Genomic DNA, 12,365 nt, shown 5'->3' with positions numbered 1-12,365 from the left:
ATCTCCCTTAAGGTGAAGTACTCTGATTCTACAGTAATTACCAATCAGTTCACCCTTCTTTATGGATAAAGAGACAAGACTGTAAAAAGGAATAGTCTCCTGATGTGTGCAAAGGACAGAACACGGAGAAGTGATCTAAATTGTGGGTTCTCAACCACCCTCCTATACAGGAAGGGGAAGCCTGAATATTTTTTCCCCCTGTGGGTATGGTGTATGGGATTATCACATAGATTGAGAAATCAAATTCTAAATTATGCCATCTTGTTAACGTCACAAACACAGAAGATAAATCAAGTGTTAGTCAGAAAAATGCTTCATAACATACAGGATTAACCAGATTTAAAATACTCTGTCCCTGGGAGCTGTGCACAGCATTAGGGACCTTTATCACTAGCCATCTTCCTCATTTCACATGAAGCAAGGATGTGTGCATTTCCCACAGTTTCTGCATTCTGAACTCAAGGTTGGTCTATCAAACAACCAACTTCCTCACTGTTGGATTCTTAATAGTAGATAAAAACAAGGCATTCTTCTGATGTTCATATAAGACCCAATGCTGAGAAGGACTGAGTGTCTTTAGATCCCACTGAAGTCGATGAGAGACAATAGCTCTCATCGCCTTGCAGAGTTGGACAACACTTGGTTCACTCAGTTTAATCAATACTCTTGTATTTCACACCTTCTGTAATAATATTGCTAGAACCATTTTGGTCAAATGGGGAACTGTTTGTCTTCCTTCCACAGATCAATCTAATCCTTTTATTAAGACTTGGTTATTATTGCTAAAGTAAAACATATCTTTAAAAGATGGAATTGATGTGCCGTTAATTAAAATAATTTTAAAATAGATCCATGAATAATTCATGTGGCAACCACCATATGAATTATTTCCCACTAAGCAGGCATTTATAATGATATTAAGCACAATATAATCTATGGGAAATTTTATTCATGCTATAAATTAATGTGATTGTGCCTCTGCACTCATGGTATGGCACTAGTGAAACAATACACAAAGCTTGGTAGATAATAGTTTACATACATGGGACGGATCCTGAAAATGTGAATACAAATAATTTGTTGTCCTACTCAATGCAAGTAAGTAATTGACTGGTGTATATAATTGCTTTCAGATTCTGACCTGGTCACTATAAATGAGTCAACATATATGCCTTTTATTAAATATTTAGGGCTAGATTCTGCCACTACTTGTTGTGTAGTACCTTACTCAATGAATAAATCTCCTTGATTTCAGTGAGCCAGATTTCTGTAATCTCTCTTCATACATGGATATATGGTGAGCAATTACTCATAATAGTAGTCCAAATGGCTCACCTGTGTATGGGGTGCACAGTCTAATGAAACAGGACAACAGGCAGAGTAACTATGCAGTGTGGATAAGAGTGGTATTAGAAAGTCTCCACTCCAAGGACGAACAAACTTTCATGTAAGATTTTAAATGATCATGACGTTAATAAGAATATATTAACCATATAGTATTTCAAAGTAGTTGCAACATTATAGATCTTAATTAAATTTACCTAAATAAAAAAATAGAGTGTACATAAAATCTGATGCTTTACCATTAGGTGAAATTTTTTTTTAAATGTAGTTTAAAAATATAGAATTTTTGCAGAAGATTTAAACTCCAAAGTATAGATTTAATACCAAGTACAACTGTTTTAAGATTTTAGATGCATTTATTTCTGGCGTTCTGTTTAAGCAAATTTATTCTAGACTATTCTTTTCAGAGGTGCTTTCAGTCTTAATATCTATTGGTTCACTTTTAAAAACAATTATTAATGCCACCATACTTGAATATGTATCTGTTTCTTTATAGGTTTCAGAGTAGCAGCCGTGTTAGTCTGTATTCGCAAAAAGAAAAGGAGTACTTGTGGCACCTTAGAGACTAACCAATTTATTTGAGCATAAGCTTTCGTGAGCTACAGCTCACTTCATCAGATGCATCTATATATGTTTCTATATAGTTATCTTTCTTACTGCATTGCATTTTAAATTGTTGCGCAGCTCCTTGAGTGCTTCAGCAGAGGGGCAGGTTTAAAAAAAAATGATCAAAGTTTAAAGGTTTTATTGTTAGCTCGGGAACAGGGAAATGGTGGCACATAGACATGCTAGAATTATCAAATATATTTTTTCCAGGAAAGAACACACACGGCTTCATCTGTGATCTATTCTTAGAATTAATAATATAAATGTACCCACACACTAATGTAGCCAAAGATTTACAACTTTAAGAAGTGATGAATTCTGCTCTTGGTAACAACTTCCTTTCAAGAAACGTAATTTAAAAAAAAAAGTTTCAGGAAAAAAAAAAGCCAATGTAGCATTTTACTTTTCAACTAGTACTGCATTGTTCATCCTACAACTCTTTTTTTTTAAGCTAATCTTTTCTGTTTCTCTTTGTGGGATAAAGAGTGGTTAGAATAGCTCGTGTGTAGGGAAGAAAAGGGGTAGGAGCATACATTACACTTATCTTAGTATCTTGGCATATTTCAGATTATTTCTCAGGAAGCTGTTGACCCATTCCTCCGTAAACATAATACAGTCAATCTATCACATGCCCCACGTCTCTGATAAAAGGCTTTAACATTATATGATTGCAGCATGTGCTAGGAGCATGCATGAACACAGATGATTTAACAGAGAACTTTTGGAGTCTGGTAGAATAATGTTCCTATCAGTGTCTATTGTTGGCTTGTTAAACACATCGGGAATTAAAAAAAGAAAATAGATTCTCAGTTTAATCTGAACAAGACAGCAATTTTAAAACGTTCCAACAATACACAAAACTGTACTGATGCCTAAACCAACAAAATTCCTAACAAAATTATTTTTGTGTAACCAAGACGGAATATTTTGCTGATGTTCCTCTATATTGTTATGTAGTGGTTTAAAGTGTCAAGCAAGAACTACTTACTATATTTTATTTTCCCTTCACGGACCATTAATCCAAATTTAACTTTGCTTTGCTGTCTGCACACAGAATTAGTAGCTGGAAGCTGCTCTGCAGTTGTCTGTAGTTGCTCATCAAGGCAAACTTGCAGCCAAAACAAACCAGCAAAAAAAAAAAAAAACCCCAACCACAACACACTTTAAAAAATATATATATATATATTATACAAGCGTGTTGTATAATAATATATATTATAATACCTGATTTTAGAAATGCAAGGCGTTAGTAGTCCATGCCCTGGCAGCCCCTGGGAAACAGCAGCAGCAGCAAGGGGGATAAGTCCAGCATCCACTAGATTCTCACAAGCCTTTGGCTGTGTGGACTAAACCACAGACTCTGCCTCCAGCTGACGTCAAAGTCACTGTCACATGGCCAGATGAAAGCCAAGAGAGCAGTGGTTGTCGTAGCAACCACAGCACGGCTCTGAAATTATTCCAATAGGTCATCTGTCATACTGCGTGCACATTTGAACCATCACGGGCTCCCTGACAACCCGAACACCACGAGCTCGCTTCAGTTCGCTAGGAGGAGGAGTCGTTGCTCGGGGCTGTTTTTGCTCATGTCCCTTTAGGAAAAGGCACTTCAGGGGAAAAAAAAGAATAATAGAAGAAAATAAAGCCCTCCTCCCCAAACTTCGCTTCGATGCCCGTCAGCAGTCCGATGAAAAAAGCCCCGCTCCACCCCCGCCGCCAAGGAACCAGCAGCCGCCCTCACAGCACGTCTGGGCGGCTGGCCTGCAGGCTGCCCTGCACAGTCACCGGCCCGAACAACGCCCGCACCGGGCTTTGCACCACGGGGGTGGGGGTGTGAAACGAACATAGCGGGAAAGCGCACGCGGCGGCGCGGTTACTGACAGCCCCGGCCAGGGCCGGCTCTACCCTTTCTGCCGCCCCAAGCAGCGCGCCGGCTTGCCGCCCCCGCCAGCGGCGGGGGGGAGAGGGAGAGGCTGCCGCAGAAGTGCCGCCGCTGCGGAAACGCCCCCGGGGCTCACGGCCGCCCCGTGCACCTGCTTGGAAGGCGGCTGCCTGGAGCCCGCCCTGGCCGCGGCGCTGCCGGGCGTCAGCGGCCTCGGGGAGCCCAGCTCCGCGGTGAAGCGGAACGCGGCCGGCGGAGCCCCGCGCCGAGGCAGACCACGCACGGCAGCGTGGCTAAGCAACATTGTGCGGAGCCTGAACGAGACCAGCTGTAGGACCCCAGCTACGCTCCCCGCTGACATCCGAATGACTTGGGGACCCGCCCCCCCGCCATCCTGCTCCAAGCACATTGTTTAGAGAAAAGAAAGCCTGTATTTTTCCTGCTGCTCTGGATAGATATGTCGTGGGAAGAAAACTGCCAAAAAATAAAATAAAAACCTTACAAACACGGATCCAGTCTTTACCCACCTTCTAGCGCCCTAGATACAGCACCAGACGCCGATTTTCTTGGAACTTTAGAGGACCTAAATCAGCTCTTTTAGTCAAATTGCCACTTTCCTTCTGTCTATACATTGCCACACATCCAGAGCTTTGTAGCTGCTGCAGAAGGGGGCAGGGTGGGAGAATTTCACCTTTCCTAAGTGACAAGGAGAAAGAGGGGTTCTAACTGGAAATTATTTTTATGCTCATCTGAATAAAGGCAGATGACAGTCAGTGCAGAAGAGCAGATTAAGACAAACAAACAAAAACCCACATACACACGGGCTTCATGATCATAATTGGGGACACAATATCCTACAGAATGGTGACAGCAAATCAAACAATAGAAGTCCCTCTGAAGTTAGTTTTAGCCACCTCACATTAAGAAAGCTATAGCAGAAATGGAAGAGACCTAGGAAAGGATAACAAAGAGCATTAGCGGAAAGGCTTTCATCCATGTAAGGGAGAGACTACAAAAGGTTTAGTATGGGAAAGAGGAGAGCTAGAGGGGAGATGACTGAAGTAAAAAGAGTTATGAAGGGACTGTTGAAAACTGACCAGCCCTCCTTTTCACTCTGTTACAGAACAAGACAACTTGATAAAATTAAAGGACACTAATCTTTAGAACATAAAAAAAAAAACCCAAAACCAACTATTTTATTCAGTTTTTAGTGAACGTATTAAGTTCTCTTCTGGAAGAGGTTATCAGCTATTCAAATACTGTGGTTAGATTTAAAATACACCCAAATAATTTCACTACCAGAAATATTTGTGCAATAGCGATTGAAGCTGAGATAACAGTGAGTAATCAAATTTCATGCTTCAGGGCATACAATCATTGCCTGCACCAGCTAGAGAAGAATCCCTTGCCAAGAACAACAGTATGGCACAACTACTAGGTGCCTTCTCAAGGAGATATTGCCTTCCTTTTCAGCAGCTACCATTAGCCACTACCAGCACCAGGAGATGAGGCTGATCCAGTATCAAGGTGCTCCCTGGTGCTAAGGGGACCAAAATTCAGGGGGGGGGGGGTTTCTCCACCTTTTCCTACATGATCTTAGGCAAGTAATTTAGTTTCTCTCTCCCTCAGTTCCTCACCTGTAAAATGAGATAAGAGCACTTCCCTATCTCATGGGGGTGAGGATAAATAGAAAAAAGACAGGTGCTCAGATGTAAATTTTTTTTAAAAAACTAATGTTAAAATTATATAATACACAGGTTAAGAAAAGAGTGTCTGTACATCTGGGTGTAGTGTTTAGATTATCCAAAAGTACAAAATCTGGTTTAAAAGCCCTAAACTACATATAGTAGATAATCTGCAATAACCCAAATTTAGGTGAATAAATTTAACAATACAGTTTGGGAATTAGAATCTGAATACTCGGGTACATCACTCATGAAAAGTTATACAGAAAGTTAGTTGTAGAAAGCAAATATAGGAATGAGTATAGATTGTCCCTCAGTAACTGAGCATTTAGGATAGGTTGTCCCTTAGTAGATATAATCCATCAGAGAAGTATTTCAGTTACTTTCCAATTTCCCTTCTCATCAGCACTCCAGCTCATCTCTCCTGGTATTGTCGATATCCAGTGATGTGTTCTATGTAGATGTCCCTTGACCACCTGATGGCACCTGACACTATGAGTTGCCACATCAGCCGAGTGTAGTGTTGACCGATTCCACATTCTCTCAACACTTGCTTGTTATTGGGGCCCCATTTGCCCAGGGCATCAACGATCAGAACGTGAGTTTGAATCTCTTGCCCCTAGCTCTCAAGGTGGCGGCCAGAGGGGCATATTTCTCCAGCTTTCAAGATCAGGTGTCATGGTAAGCCGGGGTCCTGTTTTCAAAGGGAACTGTGACGTCCACCATGATGATCTTCTTCCGTTCCTTGTTGGTGGTGATGATGTCCGGTCGCAGTTGGCTGTCCGTTCTGGGGATGGTGGAGCTCACAGCCACCTTTCCCATGGGTGGCGGGATGGCTCTGACTAGGTGATCTTGGATGGCGTTGTACCGCAGCTCCTAGGCTCTGGAATGGGCCTTGCAGCTACACAGGACGTGGGGTAGCATCTTGTTGGCATAGCTACACTTCCTGTATCGCTTGTCCCAATTCCCGTGGCGGACGGCTCCGTTCAGCGGGACACAGTTGAGCCGGGGCCAGTGGATGAATCTCCAGTCAGCAAATTGGGTGAAGCTGCACCCAGGGAGGAAGTGGTTGCTGGCATCCCACTTGCACATCACCGCAAAGGCCTTGCTCTGGTCCAGCTTCCGTTTCAGGTTTTTCACGTAGTGGCAGCAGATGGTATCCTTCAGCATCCTCTCCAGCATGGTTCTAGTTCTTGGAGTGATGATTGTGTGCTCCGTGTTCTTCACCTCTGGCACTAGGACTCCCAGTCCTGGCGTTCCTCGCACCATGTTCAGTGGCAGCCGATACACTTCTCCAATCATCACGTGGCATTGTCGTCTGAGACGTGGAAGATAGAGGTTGTTCTTTAATTCTATCAGCAAAAGCCCTGAATAGTCTGAGCATGTTCCTATATGATTTTGTTGTCTTGACATAAAAAGAAAGTGCCCCCACTGCATCTAGTGGTTGAAGTTTAGCTGCCCCGGGGGTTGAACAAGGTTTGGGAAAGAAAATTGGGAGGTGATGGATTGACTGATATGGAACTGAGACAACCTCGGGCAGAAACTAGGGGGAGTGTGGGGGAGGCCTAAGAGTGACTCTGTCCTTATGAAACAGTTATAAATGGGCTAGGAAGGGTTAGATTTTTATTGATAAACATCAGTAAACATCAATTTCATTGTACACACACAAATCCATGAAAAAATATTTCCATTGACAGCAATCAAAATTTACAAATAGGCAAGGTAAGAAAAATTCTTCATAAGAACTTCTTAGAGTGAAAATCTAGTGATTTGGATTTCTGAATTAGGCTTATTAAAAATGGACTAGCAAATGAATAGTAAAAGTAGGTATGATTGGTTGATGATTTGTTGATTTAAGGATATTTAATTGTGTATTATATATTTTGTGTACATTTGCTTTTTATAGGTGATGCTGACCACTTGTGTTTTAACAGTTTATTAAACTTTAAATCTCAATGTCTGTCATTAAATAAATGTCTGACTTCTACCACCATAATTTCCCACAACTGTGAAAATTTAAAAATATATAAAAATCTTAAAAAAGGCTTAAAATAAACATCAATTACATCCACTGAAATTATATTAAAAAAATAATAATTCTGCCAAATCTATTTATAAGGAAGACCTGCCATGAAGGCCTGAATCTCACCTGCCCTTTGAGCTGATGTAATGGCTACCAGAAAGGCAGTCTTCACTGATGGGTGGTACAATGAATAGGGTGCTAAGGGCTCAAAGTGGGGACCCATCACCCTGAAAGTATATCGAGGTCCCAAGCAGGAAGGGACTCCCAAAGTAAGTCAAAAATTTGTACGAGAACCTTAAGGAATCTTGCCATTGTATGCTCCTAGATAGGAGGGTGATGCTAGATGGATCCTTATGGAGCTGATGGAAAGCCCAGAATGTTTCAGGGCTAGCAAATAGTCCAATATTGCTGAAACTGGTGATGTCACGGGAGAAAACTGGTGCAGAGATGCCCAAATAGAAAACTTCTTCCATTTAGCTTTGTAAGTAACTCTGGTTGAAGGTTTCCTGCTTTGGAGCAGAATGCTCTGAACCTCTGTTGAACAGCTTCTTTTGGTGGGCATCATCCAGCCAAGATCCAGGCTGTCAGCTGTAATGAAGCTGGGTCCGAGCGTAGGATCTGACTGTTGTTCTGTGAGACTTTGTCAGCTTCAGCCAAAAGGGTGATGGGGGGCTGTATTGCAAGGGTCATCAGATCTGAGTATCCAAACTGCCTAGCTCATGCTGGGGCTATCAGAATCATCAGTCCTGCATGTTGCTTCAGTGTCCTTGTTATCATGAGAGTCAGTGTAAAGGCATATATCAGTCGTGGTGTCCAGGGGATCAGAAAGGCATCTATCAGGGAGCCTGGACTGGAGCCCCCTCTGGAACAGAGCATCTGATATTTGTTGTTCTGGTCTGCGGCAAACAAATCTATTTCTGTGAATTCCCACTTGTGAAAGATGTTCTGTAGCACTGAGTTGGAGAACTGCATGCTAAATTGATCTGACAAGTTGTTCTGAAGGCTGGGAAGGTGCAGAACCACCAGTGTGAATTGGTTTGGAATGAATCAATTCCACAGCCGCATAGTTTCTAATCCTGACAGAATGGGGATAATATTGCTTCCCCCCTTGCTTGCTGTCATAATGCATAGCTGTGGTGTTGTCTGTCAGACTTTTATCTTGTGGATCCCTAAAGTGGAGGTAGGAAAGTTGGCACTCCAGGTGAATGGCTTCAAGTTCTAAGATATTTGTATGGAGGTGAACTTCTTGAGGGGATCATGGGTCCTGAATTTGAAGGTAATCTAAATGAGCCCCCATGCCAGAATGGAGATGTCTATCACCAAAGTCTGGATAGATAGAGGAACACCAAAAGGTACTTGGTTGCACACCTGCAGTGGTTCTGTCCCAGTTTAATGAAGAGAGGACTTTTTGAGGGACTGTTACCTCCATATCCTTTCAGTGTCTAATGGGTAGTTACACTGATTTCAACCATCTTTGCATGCAGTGTAGATGAAGTCTGGCATGCTGGGTGACATAAGTGCAGGAGGCCACGTGACCTAGAAGTCTGAGACATGTTCTCACTGATGTTTTTAGGTAAGCTTGAAAATGGTTGATGAGAACTAGTCTTGTTTGGAATCGCTCTTGTGGAAAGTAAGCTCTCACTGGCCTGGGGATAGATTCACAAAGGGACTTAGCTACCTAACTGCCACTTTAGGACCTAAATCCAACATTTAGGCACTACTGGCATTCAACTAACCTAATCCTGGAAGTGCCTAAAGTTCCTAAGTGTTAAATTTTCAGCTGTTAAAGTCCCCACGGTGCCTAAATTTCAGCTGCTGAGCATGAGTATGGTTGCCTCAGTCCTGACCAGCAGCTCGGCACCTATCTCATACCTAAGACCCAGCAGGATCCTCAGAGTAGGCATTGCCCTGCCCATTTTGCCTGCAGAGCCCAATCCAGTAGGTGTTCTCAGAGCACATTTAATTCCACACAAAATGTCTGAGGAGGGGCAGCTACTACCCTTATAATCTTTAGCCCGGTGATGAGGGCACTCACCTGGGATGTGGGAGACATGAGTTCAATCCCTCTACTGCCTGATATGGAGCACCTCAGAGTGGGGTCCACAAAAGCTAGCACACTAGGCAGGGAGCTGCCTACATTAGCCCATAGCTGATGCTGACAAAAGGGCTGTGTCTTGTGCACCTTCCCAGCCATCAGGGAAATTAGGCACTTAACTCCCCGCTGGAAGGAGGCAACTATTTCCACTGGGGACTCTCTCTTCCCAGGTGCCTATGCTATTTCTTGATAGAACAGTGGCAGTGCCCTCCCAACTCCACACAAAATCCTCTCCTGTTAAAGCTGTTCCACTGTGTGTGAAATAATTAAATGTGCATTAGGCCAGGGGTGTGCTTTTTTCACACCCCTGAGCAACATAAGTTTTACCGACAAAAGTGCTAGTGTAGACACAGTGAGCACTGGGAGTGCCTGTCATTAATGGGCATCGAAGCATTAGTTGCAGTGATTCCAACCAAAAACACAAATTGGGTGTAACAATGTTTGACTAGATGAAAGTAGATCATTATGTTTAAACAAACTCTTATCTTTGAAAAATTCCATTGCAGACTCCTCATTTTATTGTAATCATATCTACGCTTTTTGTTTGGGCAACGACAATTTAATCTACGTACCAAGCAACACAGGTCTTTATAGTAACAGCAGCTACAGCCACTGCCTTCAGGTGAAATTCACGTGTGTACAGAAGGCCAGCACAAGGCCTAGACTGCCTTTAAGTTCCACTTAAGCTCTATTTTTCTGTCTCCTGCCCAACTGATATGTCTCCACTGAATCTTGCTCTTCTAATGTAAAATGAACCCTCCCCACCCATTCCCACTCCTTTTTAAAATGTATTCCTTCTGCGGATATTCAGAAAGGGGGAACGGCAGCCTATAGCAAAGTTCTGTAAATATGGATATTGTTTATTAGGATATGCTAATTATATGCATGTGAATATTATAATTCTTTTCCAATCAGCTCAAAGATATATAAAAGTGTGAGGGGTGCGGGGGACAGGGACAGTCCGCCACAGAAATTAAGAGAAGCCTAAAAGTCAACCTTTCTATTTTACAGGGCTCAGCTGAAATCCTGTCAGGCCTGCCTCCAACAATGACTGGAAAAGAGCTTCTCCACAGAATAATGTGACTGAAAGCTTCGCTTCTCCCCAGTGCTTAAATGTAATTCAAAACCGTTTTCCAGCAGCACTGACAAGCTTGAAATCAGTAAAACATACAGAAAAGGAAAGCAACAGCATTCACCCTTTGGAGGGCGCAGAGCATATCTACTTGCAAATACTGATAGAAAAGTTATCATTCCCCTGACTTACTATTTTAACTTTTACATGGTAAAATCCCAAACTCCAAATTAGTTTTGCTCATAAGGTCAACATAGCAGCAGCTGGGTGCTACGCAGCAAGAGACACACCAACAGGGGAAAAATGGAAAAAAAAAAAAAACAGGTTAATTTATCCTGGCACCACAAACACTATGATGCCTTAATCAAAGGCATATCCTTGTTGCTGGGTGTCATTACAGGGCAGAAGGTTGTTTGGATGCTTTACCTGTGCATTTCCATACCTTAACACATTTGGCTTCCTTTTAATTGTAACCGTAACTAAATTTCCTGAACGTGGTTTTGGGATAATTACAACAACCTTGTAATGGTTTTTACCCTTATGTTATTGATACAGCCTTAATTCCACCATAACATCCTTTTCCTTCTTGGAATTTAGAGTGGGCTATTAACTGTAGTATCTAGGAGAAAATGAAAGAAAGTTGTAGTGACAAGAAAAAAGAGAGTAGGGCTTTGGGGATGTTAAAAGGAAACAAAGGAATTAGCCGGGGCTTAAGGTGGCCTCCAGAAATGCCAGGTGATCAGAAACTATAGGGATAGACACTAATCTAAGAAGCTAGACAGTCCATGCAATAGAAGTTGATTACTCACAACAAAATTTTAGGGCATAAATAATTTGCTGAAATGTAAATGCTATCCCAAAAGCAACCAATCTTCTGAGAGCTGACGCAGAGCTCTCCCTCTATTGTCCAGGCCAGGTCTGCAATGCTATGCAACTCCACCCACTGTAACCCTTGGAAATAACTATATGCACATTAGTTCTGTGCTAGCAGCTCTTGCTGCCTTATATTCCAGCTCTTTCATGTAAGACGCCTGGAGACGCAGAGACTCTCAGTCAGAGGCTTCCAGACTGAACAACCCCAGATGCTACTGCAAGACTCGAGCTCTACCTCCTCACACATTCAATGTAACTGCAGAGCAATTCCTTGGACTCCCAACCTATCCAGCTCCCTGGGGAAATGTCCATGACTCTTCCCAGTCTGATTGTCATTTGTGACAATTCGTTCCCTGGGAATATCAGCTCCCTGACCTCCCAACAGGAACAGGTGTGGGGTTCTGATGACAGCTGGGGAGAATGCAGGGACAGGGATGAAGCTAGCATGTTGAGGTAAAGAAATCTAGCCTTCCACAATTAGGAGGAAGGGAAGGAAGACCCAACCATCTCAAAACCAAATTAGAGGCCTTGGTGCTCTTCTCTTTGCTGGAATAGTAGTACAGAGTCTGTTGCATCAGCAGATTCCTGTACCATAAGTTAACAAGGAGAGATGACACCAGGATCAGTGGTGTATGGCTGCTCAGTTCTAGGAAGGGATTTTGGGATTGGAGATCTCCTACTTACTGGAGATGTGATGCAAAAAGAATGGCTAGATAAGTTCATGGAGGATAGGTCCATCAATGGCTATTAGCCAGGATGGGCAGGGATGGTATCCCTTGCCTCTGTGC

General features: G+C 42.6%; 1 protein-coding gene across 2 annotated transcripts in view; it reads right to left on the bottom strand.

Moving 5' to 3' along the window:
- The window catches only part of NCALD (neurocalcin delta), an 87,393-nt gene extending 83,824 nt beyond the window's left edge, over nt 1-3,569 (bottom strand). Inside the window, exon 1 of one of the 2 annotated variants that reach the window (XM_073330416.1) lies at nt 3,175-3,569. The gene's annotated coding sequence lies outside the window, so the exon portion shown is untranslated. The remainder of the gene's footprint in view (nt 1-3,174) is intronic. The other variant, XM_073330415.1, reaches the window with a different exon arrangement.
- Between the last annotated feature and the right edge of the window lie 8,796 nt (nt 3,570-12,365).

This window comes from Lepidochelys kempii, chromosome 2, assembly GCF_965140265.1.
Source record: "Lepidochelys kempii isolate rLepKem1 chromosome 2, rLepKem1.hap2, whole genome shotgun sequence".
Classification (NCBI taxonomy): Eukaryota; Metazoa; Chordata; order Testudines; family Cheloniidae; genus Lepidochelys; species Lepidochelys kempii.
Note: the sequence above shows the minus strand (reverse complement) of the source record. Positions and strands in the feature narration are given on the sequence as shown.